The sequence below is a fragment of the Pleurodeles waltl genome, chromosome 5, assembly GCF_031143425.1.
Source record: "Pleurodeles waltl isolate 20211129_DDA chromosome 5, aPleWal1.hap1.20221129, whole genome shotgun sequence".
Classification (NCBI taxonomy): Eukaryota; Metazoa; Chordata; class Amphibia; order Caudata; family Salamandridae; genus Pleurodeles; species Pleurodeles waltl.
The window spans coordinates 211,781,080-211,800,863 of record NC_090444.1 but is presented as its reverse complement, the minus strand read 5'-3'; the positions used below and the strand labels follow the sequence as shown (position 1 = coordinate 211,800,863).

At 46.0% G+C, this 19,784-nt stretch overlaps 1 protein-coding gene across 5 annotated transcripts in view; it reads left to right on the top strand.

Annotated features, from left to right (window-relative positions):
- RPS6KC1 (ribosomal protein S6 kinase C1) overlaps positions 1-19,784 on the top strand; it is a 546,019-nt gene that overhangs the window by 178,435 nt on the left and 347,800 nt on the right. The gene's annotated exons all lie outside the window — the stretch shown is intronic.

The following is a 19,784-nucleotide window of genomic DNA, read 5'->3' as shown; positions in this document are numbered from 1 at the left end:
GAAGGTTTAACCTCTAATCTGTACATCCTTTGACTACACTATCTCGTCACTAGGCCTTCCCCTGAAAGGAAAGACCAACTATGCAGTCTTCATGGCGCTGTTAACACTGCCATCAATTGACCACTGTGCAGTGCCAATGACAATCTCAGCTTTGTCCACGGACAAATCAGTGGGGAGCACCAACCCCACCCGTAGAGCTCTTGGTGCTTGGAAAAAGCAGTGACTCACCGACATGTCAATCACTTTCAATGACTGGCCCATTTCAGTGCGTTGCCTGTTAATGGAAAATGTTCCAGGACCCAAGAACGCAGATGAAGGAACTGAATAGTTTTCACAAGCAGACAACTCTACTAAAATGCTGTTCATGGTTCTACCAGGCAAGACTATGGACAACAAAAATCAACTACTATGATTCTCCATGCTCACCTACCCATCATACCCCTCAAAGGAACGCTCAAGGTCAATTCAGACTTCAGAAAATCAGAATCTGAGCAGCTGTCTCTGAGGGAATGATCCCTTGACAACAGCTCTTAGATCACCTCTTCCCAACCACCAATTTTGAGGAAAAAAAAAGACTGGAACCTGAACACCTATCTCATACTTAGGGTATTGTCATTGACTTGAAGCTTCCTCTCCTAGTTCCACCTTGAACTTTGTCTCAGGCCAAATGAGAATGCATTTATCCCCTCACACTTTAAGATTTGTAAGCTCTAATGTCATCATTGGCGGATTTATGGCCTTCCCTCCCTTCAAGGAGATTCTACACTCCCCAGTGCGGCAACCCCAGCGTCGTCCATCCCGAATTTAATTCTGAATCTGTTACTATATCAAACTCCTGCTAAAAACCAGGACTTACTCTCAACATCATGGGCAATTCTAGGCCCATCTTGAGACTGTGATCCGTAGACAGTTAATTCAAACAGATGAAGGTTAAAAAATGAGGCTAAACAGTGGGTTTTGCAGCATAATTTTAACAAAATTTGCTAACAAAAACATAGCATCTGAAATGGCACTCATGAAATATTCCAGGACTCTCATGGTTTGGTTTGAGTGTAGAATTTGTATGCCCAATGACACCAGTTATCATTTCTTTAGGGGTACCGGAACCTAACACATGAACCAGCAGGTGTGGCTGTTAGGTAGTCTTTCGCACCTTTATGTATTTTCTTGTTTTGATCAACAAATATGTCCTGAATTTTCATAATGGTAGGATCAACTAGCTGACTGATCCAATAGAATGTCTAGTAAGAGATGCTTCCTTTACGTCGCCGGCAGTGCATCAGAAGTCATTAAATCACATGGGACATTACTTTGCTGGTAAATGCTACAGTGAGCAAACCCATAAGATCGAAAAGCATTGGTTATCGGTTATGTGATGGCAACAATAAATTAGTGAATTTATTTCTCCCACTGAGTGCAGTGATTTCTTTTGATACATGAGATTTCCGTAAATGAGTTGAAAGACTTGGTGCATTGCATTTATAGAAAGGCTGCATAAGTTAATGTACCTTAACCTTTAGGTTTACAATATATAATAAGAATGAATGTGTGAGCAAAATGTATTTATAAACTTTTGAAAATGTATATTAGTAAATTAAACTTATGGGTCAAATTGTGCATAATTGATATTTAAAAAAATGGTGAAATTGACTAAAAAACAAAAGTTACAGGAACGGTCTAGTTACGAAATAGCATTAAAAAAATTTAGAAATTCACAGAAAAAACAAAGGTTACAGAGATGTTATATGTATGAAATAGACTTAAAAAGAAACTTAGAAATTCACAGGAAAAAAACAAAGTTTATAGGGATGTTATAGTTAGGTTCAGATTTGACACACATAAAACCATAGAAATTCAGCAGTTATTGTTATAGTTATTTCAAGTAACTATAATCTGTGCCCTAAAGTAACTATACCTCGTTCTTTCACCACAAACGGCTAATTACCCCACATATTACGTCACTCATTACATCTTTTATGTCATCAATTGTTGATGAGAAAACTGTGGATGGTGAGGACATGAGTTATCTTAGGGCACAAGTTATAGTTGCGTGAGATATCTTTTTCACCTCCGCCATGAATGGCCTTTGGGGACCTAATTACCCGCAGGCAGCCAGACCACCATTGCTAGCCAGCCCCATTCCGTCATGCGACAGCCCATGGACACTCACACAACCTTTTTTATTTTTATTTTGGTCCCATTGTAATTTTGCAGTACTCCTGGAAATTTCGACAAGGTTAACCAATCTGGTGACCCAAAAAAACATTTCCTTCACTTTGACCCAAAGGAAAGTCCCTCTGGGACTTCTTCACAAGGGCTGGGGGTCACTGTTTCCCTATCCTGCCCAACATGTTGTTTTAAACCCTAAACCCTCTAATGTTGTTACCAGCCAGTCGCAGCTCTCAGTCTCGCAGGTGTGGTCCTAGTCCTTTATTTGTTGTTTTTTTCCCCTCTGTACTTCCTCGTCCCTCTACGCCGGGACCACAGCCAAACTCCAAAATCGCCTGCAACGCATTCAAAACGCCTCGGCCCGCCTCATCCTCGACATACCCCGCAGCAGCCACATCTCCGCACACCTGAGACACCTGCACTGGCTCCCAGTCAGCAAAAGGATCACCTTCCGACTTCTCACCCACGCACACAAAGCCCTCCACGACAAGGGACCGGAATACCTCAACAGACGCCTCAGCTTCTACGTCCCCACCCGCCTCCTCCGCTCCTCTGGCCCCGCACTCGCTGCTGTCCCTCGCATCCGCCGCTCCACGGCGGGTGGGAGATCTTTCTCCTTCCTGGCGGCCAAGACCTGGAACTCCCTCCCCACCAGCCTCAGGACCACCCAGGACCACTCCGCTTTCCGGAGACTCCTAAAGACCTGGCTGTTCGAGCAGCGATAACCCCCCCTTTTTCCCCTAGCGCCTTGAGACCCGCACGGGTGAGTAGCGCGCTTTATAAATGTTAATGATTTTGATTTTTGATTTTGATATTGGTAGTACTGCATCGCAAGATATCTATAAATTTTGAAGATTCATTTTTCTCAAATGGCTGAACGGGTTTTCACCAAATCACAAAAAACATGCCTTCTGTATAAAGATATAGCTTTCTGCCAAATTTGGTGTGATTCCGTTCAGCAGTATTGCCTGTAGTGTTGGCTGGCTTTCCTGTGGGAATTTGCATGGGGAAATGCATTTTGCGACCTCACCGTTTTTTTCGGCCCCGCCTGACTGATCACCCCAAAACTTTCGAGGAAGGAGCTAAGGAGGGCAAACTATTTTTTGGGGAAAGTTTCATGAATATTCATCATGCGACACCAAAGTTAAGAGCAAATCAGAAAATCAACATCCGATGGAAACTCAGTCCTAACTATAGCTACACAGTGGTGACTGCCACTATGTAATGACCTACAACTCTCTTTATAGTTGATACTTGGTACTCCACAATAGCAGTGCTATGTTGAGGCTGTGTAGTAGAAAGTTGGTCCGTGCTCCTCTCTCACTTATCTCTCTCACCACCACTTGCTCCACATTTTCCTCCCTTCTTTCTTCTTGCTCCATCTTATTAATGTAGCACGGCATGCCCAGTGACCCTCTTTGGTCTTTTCCTTTTCTCTCCATGCCTCGTGCAAAAAAAAAAAAAAAAAACACACACACATCACACCCACACTCCCTCCACTCCCCCCAGAGGTAGCAGCAGTTTGAGCTTCCCTGAAGTACAGAACAGGTGCATCACGAACATCAGTAGGACATGAATCCTTGCAAACAGTTACAGCAGAGGTAAAAAGTCAATGGAGAACACCTTCAACATTAATACTGTTTTCCATCAAACACAAAGAACAGGTGCCATAGGGTAGGAGTTCAAGTCTTCCTCATGTGCAGAACAGCACAGGCAGTGGTGCGGAATTTACTTACCCATAGAACGGGCACAGAAGAGACCTCAACATCACAGGTTTCCCTAAAATGCCGAGTATGGAGTATAACAGGAAGCATCAGTGTAAACTTCACTCAAACACTTAACTGGCATATCAGGGGTATCCACAGGCAGAACTTATTCCTACACAGCATTGGATCATTAAATGCGGAAGCAGTGGAATTTTCATACAAATAGGACAGATGCAGCACAAAGAGTAGTGCTTCAAGATTTCCCCAGATACACAGAAAAGGCACAGGATAGGTTTCCGCACTGCAGATGTTCACCATGGCGAGTCAAGTACAACACAGGGAGCATCTGTGCAAGCTACTCATACACGCAGCAGACCTGAACAATGAACTAGACTGGGTCTATAGTGTGGCTGGTCCATCTCTCATGCACCCTGCCGCTGCACAGTATGATGTGTGCGGCTTGACTTGGGAGGGGACAGGACAGCTACAGTGCCAAAGGCAAAGTCATTCAGGCAGACTGTGCTGCATAACTAGCAGCAGTAAAGGGCAATCGGCAATACTGTGGTGGGCTGGCCATGCACCTGTTGCACGGGCCGGGCACTGCCAACAGGTAGACATTAGTGCATTGCTGCCCTGAGGGCCGGCTGAAGTATGCCAGTGCTGTTTGAAGGTGTGTGGGTGATCTAGCAGTGGCATCAGGCCAGGTGATTTGTGGTTGATTATGGGGCACTGAGAGCACACATCATGCGATTCCACAAGTATGCGGCATGAACTGCAGCAGTGATGATTGTCATGACTTGGCACTGATATGCTGCATTCTTTATTTACCTTGCATGTCACATGCAGTAAACAGCACAAACTGCTTCAGCCCTTTAAAATAAGTGCTGTTGCTGGCCACAGGCAATCACTAGCATGAATTATTCTCTACTTGTACTCACTCACCTGTAGTGTCTTTTTTTGTTTTAAAATTCTTTATTGAAAAAAGATACCACAGAACCGGAAAAGGGGGTACAGATACATAGTCAGGTGACGTATACCTTCATCGTTTGGATGATAGAAAAGATATGAACAGCAACTGATTAAGACTGATGTGGGTGGGTCGGGGAGGGGGGTAAAGGAAGGAGAGGGGGAGGGGATGGGGCGAGGGAGAGAAAGAGAGATGGGGGAGTAGCCACAAGCACAGTTTCAGAGAATCGGATTGAGGGAGTGACCCATCTCCCCGTGTATGGAGTCATCTGGAGGCGATCAGACCCCAGGGCATTTTAGTATCCCGGTGTGCAGACGTATGATCCTCCTTTTTATGTCTAAATGTTGCATCCATTGACTGGTGGTAAACGGAATGAGATAGCTACCTATCGGGCTGGGTGCAAGTGGTCGGATTCCCTAGCGATGGCAGTCCGCGAAGAGACCGCAGTGAACATATGGTGCTGGCAGTCTCAGGGCAGAGAAAAAGTCAGAGGATAGTCAAAATGACCGTCAGCGACCGGATGTACAGACAGGTGTAGTCTCCTAGGTGGAATACGAAGTATCACAGAAATGGATGTGAGGCACCTGTGACTTAGTGGTAAATTCCAGCCTGGAAGGTGGGGGATAGGAGGGTGTGATCCATGTCAGGTTATGGAGAGTCTTTGGACCGCAGTGGAATAAGTTGCGAAGGGGGATACCAGGTAGCGAGGGTGTCGCCGTTATGAGGAACGTTGAGAAGGTAGTTAATGCCTTCTAGGGAATATGACTCGGAGAGAGAGGGAAAGAGAGAGGCATGCTGTGCAAGGCAAGGGGTTGAGAGGTATGGGGGGAAGGGAAGAAGTAAATAGTAGTGGGTGGGTAGTACTCTCCTTGGGCCTGTGTCACAGAACAGTCAAGGGAAGAAAAGAGAGGAGGGGAGAGAAGGGTGCGAGGGGAGGAGAGGTGGGAAAGGGGGTGGGAGGGAGGAGGGAAGAGGGGGTGGGGAGTGAAGAGAGAGGAGGTGAGAGGCGCACCCAACACTCGTTCCTTGCCCGTCCAGTGATTGTTGGTGTGGAGGGGAACTTGGAACTGGACAGGGGGGGGGGAGACTGAAGGTGAAACTGCACCAGTATTGTCAATCGGTAATTGACAGCTGCTTGCTTATTGGTTTGTAAGGGCGTGGGGGTGAGAACAGTAAAACCGCGGACAGCTTACTAGTTAAGATTTTTCTGTAAGGAAGGGAGACCGTATCTGCTTAAAGAGGGCACCTGATTCTGTAAGTTATAAATTACGCTTTCATGTGTGGCTGTTCGGACCATTGACCCTACCCACCCCTCCGGGGCAGGGGGGATTGGGCGACCGCCAGTGGCGAGGATACAGATCTTCGCTGTCACCAGTGGTATGTGTAACAGTCTTAGCTGAGGTCCGGATAGAGCGGGGGGGACCTTGTGTCATGCATACGTTTTAAAAAGGGGGAAAGCAACGGATGTGGCGGTAGGGATGCACTGAGTGTGGAACCCACCGCTTCCCTCAGGGGATGTATCGAGGGACATTCACATAAGACCTGTGGCAGGTCACAGTGGGTCTCTGAACATCGTCAGAAGCTCGCATGAGGCAATAGTCCTACGCTGTGTAGTTTCACCGGCGTCCAGTACCAATCCTGGAGTATCTTGAAGAGGCAGAACTTAAGTCGGACTTCCCTGGTACCTCTGTGTAGGGCTATGTCCGACCAGTCTTCCGGGTCATAATCCATCTGCAAATGGATCTGCCATTTACAGCGTAATGTTTCTAGAAGGGGTTGCGAGTATAGATGCCTTGTGGTTACCTCATATAGGCCTGCCATTACCTTTCTCTGACGACCCCATGTTCTAAGGTATAAAACTATAGGTGATGCCTGGACTGCCCAGGGAGTAGCTCCCAGACTCTGGAGCAGACATTGTTCAAGTTGGAGATAGCCCCATTCTTGGCGAAGAGGGAGACCATATTCCTTCCGTAAGTTCTCAAATGGTTTCAGCACTCCGTCATCGATAATCTGGGCCAGACTTTCAATGCCAACATCTTTCCAGCATGGCCAGTCGAAAGGGGTACCTCCTACACGTAGGCTGTTGTTGCCCTATAGTGGGGCATGCCCATGCAGAAAGGGGTGTATCCCAAGGAGGCGGTGGGCCCTAGTCCAGGCTGTACGCATCGTAGTTAAAATCAGATTGGCTGTTCCAGGCTGGGGAAGACTGGCTCTGTAGAGGCTGTTTAGGCCACCTTCGAGGGAGATCAGTTGTTTTTCTGTGACTACCCACTGCAGCGGATCCGGTAGTCTGGGGATCATGAATGCCAGTTGAGACAAGTGGAGGGCGAGTGCGTAGTGCTCCACCAAAGGGGGAGCCCCAGACCGCCATAAGTTCGATGTGCTATGAGCATTGCGGGCGCTAGAAGGGGGCGTGTGGAGCCCCATACGAAGGCCCTGATTGCTGCATCTATCGATCTCAGGGACCGGAGGGGTACTTGGAGGGGTATCATACCTAACACATATGTAAAGCGTGGTAAGGTGACCATTCTCACCGTCTGCCCTCTACCCCACATTGAGAGGCCCAGGTGGGACCACTTCTCAAAGTTCAGGTTCATACGAGCTATAAGTGGGTCTAGATTATCTGTTACCATCCGTTCTAGTCCTCGATTAACATGTATTCCCAGGTATTTCAGGCGGTGTGGGGGTCCATTGAAACGGAAAACCATGTATCACAGCACGTGTTGTTACTAACGCGAGAAGCAGCGCTTCACTCCTATCCCAGTTTACCCGGTATCCCAATATCTCTGCAAAACCCTCAATATTCTCGAGCAAGGCTGGTAGGGAGCGTCCTAGGTCCGTTAGGGTGAGTAAGACGTCGTCTGCGCATAAATAGATCTGAGAGACTTCCCCCTGCCAGGGGTATACCTGTCATTTATGCAGACTGGTGAATCTTTGCCACAAGTGGCTCCATAGCCAGCATGAATAGAAGCGGCGAAAGCGGACAGCCCTGCCTCGTCCCTCTGCGGATTGTAAAAGGATCAGAAATAAAGCCCCTGCAGTTGACTTGAGTCGTGAGACAGTCATAAAGCAATCAGACTTTGGCAATTAATTGGTCACCAAGTCCAAATTTCCTCAGTGTCACAAATCGATAGTCCTATTCAAGGCAGTCGAATGCTTTTTCGGCATCCAAAGGCAGGTTCAGAGCTTCGTCCGGTAACTGTCGGGCTTCCCATAGGGCACGTAAATGGTTTCTGGAGGTACGACCTGGCACAAATCCCACTTGGGTGTGGTGGACTAAAGATGGGATTACCCTGCGCAGACAGGCTGCTAGGACACTGGCCAGGATCTTAATATTGCTGTTCAAGAGAGCTATAGGCCGGTAACTGCAGCAGAGCAGAGTGATCCTTCCTGGTTTTGGTAACTGCTATTGTTGCCCTACTGGATATCACACCCAATGAGCCCACGTTACATGCTTCTGTTAGGGCCTCATGCACTGCACCAATCGCCTCCTCTCCAGCCCATTTGTAAAATTCCACGGGGAAGCCGTTGTCTCCTGGTGATTTATGGTATGGGAGGTTAGAAATGGCGTGCATTATTTCAAGCTTGCTTATCTCTCCATTTAGAGAAAAGAAAAGAAGGGGGGGTGAGAGGAGGAAAGAGGCGATAGTGGGAAGTAAAAAAAGAGCGGGGGAGTGAGATGGAAGGCCCTCAACCGAAAGGCGGGGGAAGGTTGATGCTATTTAAGAAGGCCTGTATGTGGGTTGGGCTATTTGTCGTCTCCGGACTATAAAGGCGTTGATAGAAAGCCGCAAACTTGTTAACAATGTCCTCTGGGCGGGTCAGTATTCTGTAGCCGGGATTGCTTGCACAGCTGCTCTCGGATGGAGTTGTGCCGCCAGGAGTTGACCAGCTCTCTCGCGTTGCCCATAGTGCAGCCCTAGAAGGCGTTGTAACACATATTCATCCTGCGACGTGTAGAGCTCATTAAGGGCCATGCGGGCACACTCCAGGCACCAGGGTTGGGTGTGTAGTGTATTGTTGTGTGAGGTGCCTTATGTCGTCTTCCAAGATCTTCTGTCAGGCTTTTCTGTCCCTGTTGGCCAGTGCCACATTGCGCATCATCGGCCCACGGATAGTCGCCTTAGCAGCTGCCCACACTATCCTCTGAGAGGAGACGGTGAATGTGTTTTCACGCAAATAAGTGGAGACATGGGTCCCTGACTGCATTTTGCCATGGGGGGAACGGTAGCAGTGTACAGTAAAGTGCCAGGGTTTGCGGCCTGTAGAGGGGAGACCCATGTCGGGGAATGGTCTGAAATGCCAGATTCTAAGTTTCGGGTAGTCTGGATCTGGGCCACTACGCTGTGTGACACCAGGAAATAATCCAAGCATAATTAGGTTTAATGTACCGCCGACAGGAAGGTGTATTCTCTGTCAGCAGGGTGTGTTAGTCTCCAATGGTCCACCAGCCCCTGATCGGTCAGTACATCTGTCAGGATTGCTCTGTCGTGGTTGTTGCCTACATCTAGAGGGGCTGTTCTGTCTAACACTGCGGGGTGCCGAGGAGAGTGTACGTAGTTAATATGGATGGGGGGGGTAGAGAATAGGGAGGGAAATAGGAAGAGGAAAGGAAAGAAAAGAAGGGGGGGTGAGAGGAGAAAAGAGGCGATAGGGGGAAGTAAAAAAAGAGTGGGGGAGTGAGATGGAAGGGAGCGAACAAGAAGCAGACTCTATTCCAGCCAGAGAGAGAGAGGTAGAAAAGAAAAAGAAAAAAAAAGTGACACTGAGCTAGAGAAGAGAGCAGCGCTTCAGTCGTCTGGATCTTCGGACTGCGGGTCTAGACCTTTGTTGCCCACATGCTCGGTCAGAGGGCCCCGGTCGGGGACGGAGCGCGCACAGCTATCAGTGAAATGCTGGGTATTTGAGAGGGCCAGTCGGGACCTTGCCCAATAGCATTGGAGGGAGATAGGGAGGACTATCGATTGGGGAAGAGGCGGATCACCAGTTGGGGAGGGGGTCAGGGGGAGAGATGCAATATCTCTACATGTGGTGGGAAAACCATATAATGGTTACAGGCAGCGGCGGTACTAAATGGGCAATATAGGAGTTGTTCTGTGATAGTGAGGATGGGCTCGGGCATCCCGGGCCGGATGATGCCCTGGAGTCTTGTGTTTCAGGACGTTGCGAGTGCCACTGTACAAGTGACTTAGAGTCACTGCTCTGCTTCCCATTAATTCTGTGTTGCACAATCCTGTCCATGGTGCCCATTTCCATTGTTACTCCAGTAAGTATCAGATACACCGATTGGGCAGTACTACATAAGTCAGAGGAAGGGAGGGGGAAATAGAGAGGGGAGGGAGGGGGAAGGAAGGAGGAAAGGATGTCTGGGGACCGAGAGACCAGAGAAGGGGGTGGGGAGTGGCATCTCTATAGGTCATAAAGTAAAATGCCATTATTACATTAAGCATAATACATGAACGAGAAGTGGAAAGAAGTGTAGCATGAATACGGTTTAACTAATGCTTATCGTTGAACCAACAGCACATCATAACTTTTAACTTTCAACAAAGTGTTCAAAGATCTTGTAGTTCTCATCTGCTCGTTGATGCAGTTATGGAGAGTGAGATCTTCAGATAGGTCTCTTGACCTTCCAGCATCACGTTAACTGAGTTGTGATTTCAGGGAGGGTCCATAGTAGGTTTTAGGGGAGAGCGGGACAAGCCTCTCCATGTCTCTGAGATGTAGGTTTGTGACTTGCCGGGTCTTCACCTCCTTGGGTGTTGGGGTGGGCAGTGCACTCTGAGCTTCGATAGACAGGTCCTTCCGACTGGTTGGCAATGGTGCATCCGTTGTCTCCATGGACTGTGGTAGTAAAGCATCTAGGAAAAGCCATAGGTCTTCTGGGTCAGTAAAGTCCTTGGACACACTGTTCTTAGTGATCCACATCCTCGCCGGGTCAAACAGACCATATTTCACATCCAGTTGATGCACCTGGGGTCTGAGGGACAAGAAGGCTTTCAGACGGTCATTGGGCTCTTTCCAAATATCTGCCGTTATGCGAAGTTCAAACCCTTCAGTCCGGAATGGACCGTGCAATCGAGCTGCCTGGAGAGTTGGCACGCCTGCCCATGGAGTAAGAGGCAGGCAATTATCGGTCGTGGTCGGAGGTCGCCGTCTTTTCGTTTTGGGCCTAATCGATGCGTTCTTTGGAACTCCAGCGGCGGATTGAAGGTTTTATTGGTTAACGTAGGTAGGACTTTACGCAGAAATGCTTGAATGTCTGTCCATTCAAGTTGTTCCGGGAATCCAAGAAAGTGAACATTGTTTATGCGACTCCTATCTTCTAAGTCTACCAATTTGCTACATAGGTAAAGCAGTTCCTGGTCTCTGCCTTGTCCTGTGTTAAGGTGGTGCTCCATGATCGTTACACGTCTCCGTTGTCAGTGATGAGATGGCAGAATCCATTCCCTCGATTCGTCGGCCCACGCCTGTGATCTCTTGAAGTTTGCGTTCCATGGTCGTTTCCTGTTCTGGCCTGGCCATTGTATGGGGTAGAACCGTCGTTGGTGGCCCCACGGTTGTGGTTGTGGGTCGTGAATGCTGCAGGGCTTCTGAAAAGAAGAGTTGTCTTGCCGTCTTTCCATCTGGTTTGCCTGTTGGTTTGCCACCGGCCATTTCCAGGACCGTTCCGCTGGTTAAATCACCGGATGTGTTCCGCTAAAAGTGTCATGTAGCGAATCAGTGGGGAAAAAAGTAGTTGCAAGTAGTAGTGTGGGCTGATGGTTGATGTTTGTCCCCCTTGCTCAGCTCCTCATGTTCATGCACATAAGCCCCTCACACCCCAACTCCGCTGTACCCTGTGCGCATCAGCCTGACGGGTTATGGCGAGCGTTCAATGGAGTCTGGTGCCGCTGCTCCTAGGCTAGTAGGCAGTGAAGAGCCCACTGGGTTGTTAAAACCATCCCGACCTTGTGTCCCCCAAGGGAGGGTGGGTGGTAGGTGGCCTGGATTACTGATGGGGTGTCACCATCTACCCTGCACCCCCAAATTCTGAGGAAAGGGAAGGTCCCACTAGTATGCCTTCCCGCTATTCAGGCGCAGCGTCGGTGCTGTGTGCAAACAGTTAGCAGCCTTCTCAGTCCCCTCTGGTTGGTAAGAAGAAGGTGATGTGCGCAACGACTTGAGGTCCCTCCGGACATCGCAGGTAGGTAGGGTTATGGAGACCCTAAATCGATGCTGGCATGTTGGCGATGTGGGGAATCACCCCCCCTCATGCGTTTGTTGCCACTGTACAGGGTCGCTAATGTTCTGATCTCTTCCAGCTGGAGAACTGGTCAGAGGGCCCCACGTGGCGAGGGGAGGGAGGTCAGATTCCCATGTCGTATGGGAGGGCAGGGGGTCCCCTCTTGCTCACTGCTTCTGTTGCCGCTGCAGCTCCGGTACTGGGGGCAGGGGGGATAATGTCTCCGCCTTGAGCTCGTGGCCGTTGTTCTTGGCTTCTGAAGGCAGCCCAGCAGCAGTACGCGAGGTCGCGGCTTCTCTCATCAGGTCAGGCCTCTCTCGATCACGCTGCATTAGAGCCGCTTCTGCAAGGCTGGTCGCTGCGGGTGTACTCCCCACCCAGGTTCTCGGGCTGGAGTATGGTTTCACGTGGTCCCCGAGCCCATTTGGGAGCGTTCTCAGGCCCTGTGCACCTCCAGTCCCCGATCAGGGCCCACCGCCTCATGGAGTCCCAGAGTCAGGCGGCCATCTTCTTTCGCAGCCAGACCACGCTTCCACCTGTAGTGTCTTAACAGGCTTTAGCTCAGTGCACCCGAATAATTGCTACACGAACTACAACCACTTCAGAATACTGCTGCAAAACAGCTTCTAAATTGTAATCTGAAGGACCATATCTCCCCCACCATACAGCATCCCATTGGCTATTTAATACTCACCAGGTTTAGGCAAGGCCTTTTGCCTTGCCACTGAGCAGCCCAAAGATTCGAGCAAGGTTCTCCAGCAGACATCATTCTGCTACAGACCCAGGCATAGCCTGTGCTCAGACAATCAGGTCCAGATTGAATTGCTCAGTACTTCAAATCTCATGAGAGGAGTACCTCATTCTTAGTCGATTAAAAACTTCTGAAATCCTTACCAGTCCCTATCCATAAAATACACAACTTTATCTCCTAAGGAGCTCTAGAAATCTGGCTTTCCTGTCTTCGGCCCCTGATGCAGTTAGTATCCTCTGTTTCTCTAAGGTTCTTCTACCTTGGCTGTTCCCCTTTTCCAGCACTTGAGCCTCTCATTTCTGACTACTAAATCCACTACACAGACCAGCCTTTCAGTCTCATTCAATGGTTTGAGAGACCTCATAGAGTATGCATGAAATTCAAGTACCTTGTAAGCATTAAGTTGATATCTCTTTAATATATTTAACTTCAACAACATCTTTGTTCCTCCCTAAACCATATACACTTGCTAGCCTCCACCAAAGACACCTTTCCACCCACTCATGCTGCCTCTGACTTACTATTGCTTCTGGAGAAGGCAACAGCTCTAAGATGCAACACCATAGGCAAATGGTGCTATACAGTCGCCAGATCACAAAGTAAGGACTGTCACCCTTTTACAAACGTGCATAAACTGACTTTCTACATTCTTTGGAAGTACAGTGTTTAGAACTTCTATCATCAAGTCCAAATCAGCAGGAATAAATGAAATAGTGTTGAAGGCTAGAACACAACCTTTTGTCATTTTAAATCAGGTTGGTCCAGTTCTGCTCATGAGGCAAATTAAGCAGAGTTGTGTTTCTAGTTTTCATTGACTCCTGTTTATGCTGCAGTGCCTGGGACTTTATCAAGGGTTCACTGGAAGTGAAGTTCAGTGGAAATCTGCAAAACGGCTTGCCAATCGATCAGTCCCACTGGCTATTGCTTTCCAGCATATATAGTCAAAGACAAAACACTGATATATAGTACTCTGACTTTATTGAAGGCTTGCTGAATTCTGAGATAGAGGGTTTCTCATTCTGCACACTTTTATCCAAATATTGTACAATAAATTTTGCTAAGGTCTTTGCTCTGAAGTATTGTAAAAATATAAATCCATAGGATGTGGATTCATTTTTGCCTGCTTTTTATTTAATGTGGTCTTATCGCTGATCCCTTTTAAGACTTAGCAGTGTTGTAGATGCCATAAGAGAGGTACTAAATGTCACCCCTCCACTTTTATGTGTATTTGTAAAGCGCAATATTACCTGTGAAGGTATCCTGGTGGGTATTTTAATGAAAGTATCATCAGTCTGTCCGGGGATGGCACTCAGTACCCTTTTCTGTAATCAAGGATGCAACCATTGCACCCATGAAATTACAAATCTCTGCTGTGCATCTCTTCCTGTATGTGCCTCCTCCGAGTAGGACTTCTCCAAGATTTTCTTCCAAACATTTTTCATTCAAAAGGGTCTGTTAACCACTTATTTTCCGACTCATTATAGTTTAATAAAGTGTCCAGTAAATCAACCATTTTACAACAGTAACGGTCATAGGCATGCTTCTAATAATCTCTCTAAACAAAGTTATTCACGCTAAAAAGTTCCAAATATGGTAACCAATAAATTAAATTCATTATTGTCCAAAACATATTGTGAACAAGTTTTGTAATAGAACTAAAATTCAGTACCTGAGTCTCTTAACCCGTGAGAGCTCACCTATTTGTCTGCTGGTTGAGGGGGCTGCAGATGCTCTGCTTATCAAGATCTCACTTTCAGGGTATTCCGGAACTTGCTGAGATGGAAGAAGTTCACAACTGTTGTGTTAGAACTACTGCCTAAAGATCAAATGTGACTTGTCAGTGAACTTATGCAAGTGAATGCCCAGTGCCATGATTTGTACCTACCAAACAACAGTACGAAATGAGACAGAGAGGAAGAGAGACATGGAGAGACCGAGAGCCCGATGCACTGCACAAGATGATGTGGGTGACAGTTTTAGGGGGGCTAAACATTTAGCCCCCCCCCCCAATAACTAGATAGTTTATGGTGTTCTCTGGCAGCAGCACAGATGGAAGGAGGGCAGCCATTAACTAACATGGATCTTTAGGTGTGGCTTGACAGTACAACTGTCACCATCCCTTTTAACTCATGCCAGTGTTATTTTACATTCCTTTGCTTCTTCACAAATGCATATCCATTCCCATGCTATCTTTTTGTAATGTTTCACATTACAAAACAACATTCCTTTAAAGCCAGATCTATTAGCATAGCCAATGCTTGTGTTTAGGTCTGGCGTGACAGCATAACATGCTGGCCAATTTATACCAGTTCTGAAATTTTTTAGTTGAATGGGCTTTCGCTTCTCTCAGAGGAGTATTTCACTTTCACCTCATGCTGTTGTCTGTCTTCTGTGGTGTGCTGGCATTGTAATGCTTAAAACGAATATTGTACTTCTCGAAAGAATCCTGAACTGTCAGAAGTTAATTTCTGTATCACAAAAATGCACTGTATGCGTAAATTAATCTTTTTGATTTGTTTTGAGGGTTGAGCGCACAAACGCTCTAGCCTGCTGTAATCTCTCTGTGGACTTTTAACCACCCCCACTGCATGTCCATCAGTTTGTTTGGTTTGTGGGCTTGCCTTTTAAAATTCACTTGATTTCATTGGCATGCATACGTCATGCCTTTTCTGGTGTTTATCCCTCCTCGAGTGCACCGATCAACTACTGAAAACATACGAGGCTCCATGTTTTATGCATAGCTTCTGGACTACTATTTCTTTTCATTTCCTATGCAGCGCAATCTGGCTGGTCAATTGTGGAGCGCTTTGCATGACATCGACTTTGTTACATGATTAATTGCCTAACTGCTGATAGTTTTAACTGTGAGCAAACTTCTGTTTCCTTTTCTGTCTCTCCTTTGTGCTTCACGCTCATGCCGTGGTGCTTTAAATCTGCTCGCTCATGTGAAACTCTTTCACTTTCAATTTATGTGGCAAGAAAAGTCCGGTTAGGACTTTACAACGCTAATAGCTCTAAGTCGAGCAAATGCGCGACCCATTGCATTGCAAATGCTTAATTGTATCAGGATTATTTAAATCAGGACTTAGATTGCAAGCCTGCTTATTGGCTTTACTAATGCTTGTTTGACTTCACCTGTATGGTGCTTGCACCATTGATGTTAAACATAATGCGTTCTGTATTTACTTTAAAGGCCATTGACTCCGCTTCATCAGCCATTGGATCCTCTTGCTCCAGAATCTTTAGCTGTTGGCCTGAGATATTGTTTTGCACCTCTTGGTTCAGGCCACAGGAGTATATTAGTCTCACCTTTTTTCTGTTGGCCTTGTGTGTATATGTTTCCGCCTCCATTGGATTGCGTAAGAGACTATTTGACATCTGAAATTAGTCAAAGAGTGGCCCCGTAGCACTTGTTAGCGAGTGCTTAGCTGCTCATATGAATAATTGATGCCACAGAAGTGTAACATTAATATTCTGGGTACTTTTGTCTGTGTGCCCTTTCCAGTACTATGCACACCTTACAAACGTTAAACCTATTGGCTTTATCATAACTTGTCAACTCAGTGAGTGTCACTGATACATCTAATTTTAGATTGATCATTCTGTGTTTCAAATCAGCTTCCTGGAGCACCTTAGTAACTCATGTTATAACAATGAAATATCCTATAGCCTTATAGGCTGCCGTAATGGGCTAAACCGGCCATTAAAGGCCCGCTCCAGCAGTAAGGGCCCAAGCCAAAGGCAAGGGCCTTTAACAAGGGAGCAGGACTTTAATACCGGTATAGCACAGCTCCAGAGGGCTACAAGGCTATAAAAACAATCTGCCACTGGAGGGCAGAATGTTCTAACAAATAAAAGAAGGCCCTCACAGAGCTGAGGGCGATTGAAATCCCCTTGGGCTCCTTGAGACCTTTGTTCAAAGCAACAGCTGTGAACGACAACATTGGAATGTTGTAGCTCAGGACTTCTGCCAGCCATTAGAAGCCCGGAGCACTCCATTGTCTTCAATGGCGCACCCTTTGCATTCTGTTGAGTTGTGGCTTTCAGGCCTGACATTTTAGTGTTGGAGAAATCTTGTGGACTGAAAACAAAAAATGGGTTCAGTTGCCCTTGGTTTTTTTTCCTGTGGGCTACCTTATCTGTACACTCTGTGAAGGCCAGTCTTTATTTATTTTATTTGTTTGTTTATTTATTTATAAATATTTTTCACCTTTTTAAAGCTCAGAGTGACGGAAAAAGGGATTATAGAAAAATACTTAAAATGAAATACAGTTCTTGAATAGAAACAGTGGATAACAAAACTTAAGTATCAAAATTAAAACACCACCTTACACAACGATCAGAACTTCAGAGTGTAACTACAAACCATCAACTCATGAATGACCAAATGTTAAAAAAATATAAGTTATTGGCCTATTTTGAAAGATCAAGATCTTTTGAATGGCAGTTTCACTTTTTGGGCAGAGTGACGAACTGTAGAATATGAAGCCCAGGTGTAGTATTTCACACTCCAGCCTTTGGTTTCTCCGACTGGAGAGTAGACTTCTAGTTAGCCTCAATCCCTGGTTTTTCCAGGTCAAGTGCCTGGATCGTTTTGTATGTTTTAAATCAAATAGATTTTAGATGGTTGTTGGAAAGCAGGATACACCAAGGGTAAGTGAGCCAGCAAAAGCTCCATATGACGTGGTTCGTCATAGGAGTTAAGGCAATAGGAACGAGTTAATTGAGAGGGTAAGACAGCCAGGCAAGACACACGGACACCCACTGAAATGAGTTAAATGAGGTTCTGGAGCAACCCCGTGCTCCAAGGCCCAGGTACATGGATGCCTCATAGTCAGGAAACAGCCTTTACAATGCAGGATTTACCATCAAAGCCTTATCCATGCATTCTTTACCTCGCAATGCACTGATAATTACCCCAAATATCACATTGTTCCTGACATCTTCTGTGACATCACTAATAATCACTGCACGATTCAAAACAACATCATTGATGAGAAAACTGTGCATGGCAACGGTGTGAGTTATAGTTGGGTACGAGTTATAGTTACCTTGGGCACGAGTTATAGTTACATGAGAGAACTCTAACTGGTGAATTTCAGTGATTTTTTTTTTTTTGCTGAAAATGTTACAGTCACTTAAATTTTCACCTAAGTATAACATTAATTTAACTTTTCTTTTTTCGGTGAGTATAAATTAGGTTTTAGGGGTGGACATGGTTATAGGATGCTAAGGGATATTTTTAGGGTTTAGGGGTGGGTAAGTTTACAGGGTGGTAAGGGTGTTCTTAGGGTTTAGTGGTGAGTAAAGGTATAGCATGGTAAGGGTGTGTTTAGGGGTAGGTATGGTATGGGGTGGTAAGGGTGTTTTTAGGGTTTAGGAGTGGTTAGGGTTAGGATGGCAAGCATGCTTTTAGGGGTGGGTAAAGATATAGGGTGGTAAGGGTGTTAGGATTTAGGAGTGAGTGCGGGCATAGTAAGATGGGATGTTTTTTGGATTTAGATGGTAAGGGCTTTTTTAGTGTTTAGAGTGGCTTGGGTTATAGAGTAGTTATAGAGTAGTAAGGATAATTTCGTTGTTCAGGGGTGGGTAGAGTCAGAGGATGGTAAAGGTGTTTATTAGGGTTTGTGAGGGTTAGGAGTTTAGGGTTGTAAGGGTGTTTTTAAGGTATAGGAGTTGCAGGGGTGTAGAGCGGTAAGTGTGTTTTTAGTGTTTAAGGATGGTTAGGGATGAAGGGTGGCAAAGGTAATTTTAGGGTTAGGTGGTGGGTAGAGGTATGGGATGGTAAGGATGTTTTTAGTGTTTAGGGGTGGGTAAGGGTATAGGGTGGCAAGTATATTTTTTAGGGTTCAGTGGTTGATAGGGCATAGGGTGGGTCAGAGTAAATATATATATGTATGTATTAATATATATATAACCTGTTTATGATCAATTTATTATCAAATTGTTGTAGACATCTTAACGACAATTGAATAATAATATATTGTACAAAGTTACAAAGACTTCAAAATTAATGGTCAACAGATAACCAGAGAGAATCATGTTTATAATTTCTAAAGAGTTGTGGAAATGTAGAATGACTTAAAACACTGTAATGGAGGATGAGGATCGTCATTGTTGAATTTGCTTTTAACATTCTAGTTGGTTTAGAAATGATGGGAGGACTATTGGACTATGTCACTTTAAATTGAGTGTTTGAAGCTAAGGACTCTGTGGTCCAATTGAAGGCAAATCGCTGTAATGCACAGGCCATTCTCTTTACACGATTCACACCAGTTTGTTTGTAGATTTTGGAAAATAAATTATGTGGCTCACGCGGATTGCAGTGCTGCCTTTCCTTGGGCTTGCAGAGTTACGCTGCAATGAAAGGTGTGGAGAAATATAACTTACCCTTCATTGTAAAGACATGCGTGGTAAAGGATGCGTGGTAAAGCATGCATTGTAAAGGCATGTGTTTTAACATCGTACAACCGTAATGGCCTCTTCCTCCTTTCATCCTCAATCAGATAAGCTGGTGGTTCATAAGCTCACTCATCAGTGGTAGCAAGTGTGCTGGGTATCTCCCACAAATAGAGCATGTTTGGGTCTCTTTGGACTTGCCTCTCCTCCTGCTAACAGTTTCCTCCACTCTTAGGAACCTGATGCCACAAATTCCATATTTCACCATATTTGGTACATCCTGGCAGGCCGTTTATTGCAAATCTTTGTGTGATATACCCTTTTTGACTTTCCTGGACAAATGTTCTTCTTTAAGTACAGGAACCGTGGAGTACACAGGTGGGGAGTAATCGTCAGGTACCACTTCTCTTCTTGAATTTTCCCCTTGCCTTCCACCGGGGATTATTGTAACTACAGCTCTCAATCTTCACACAGCTACTTGCTAGGACACACTTCATCTCACCACACTTAATGCCTCTTTCTCAAGGTCCGAGTATTGGCAGTGGGTCATGGTCACAACACCTATGA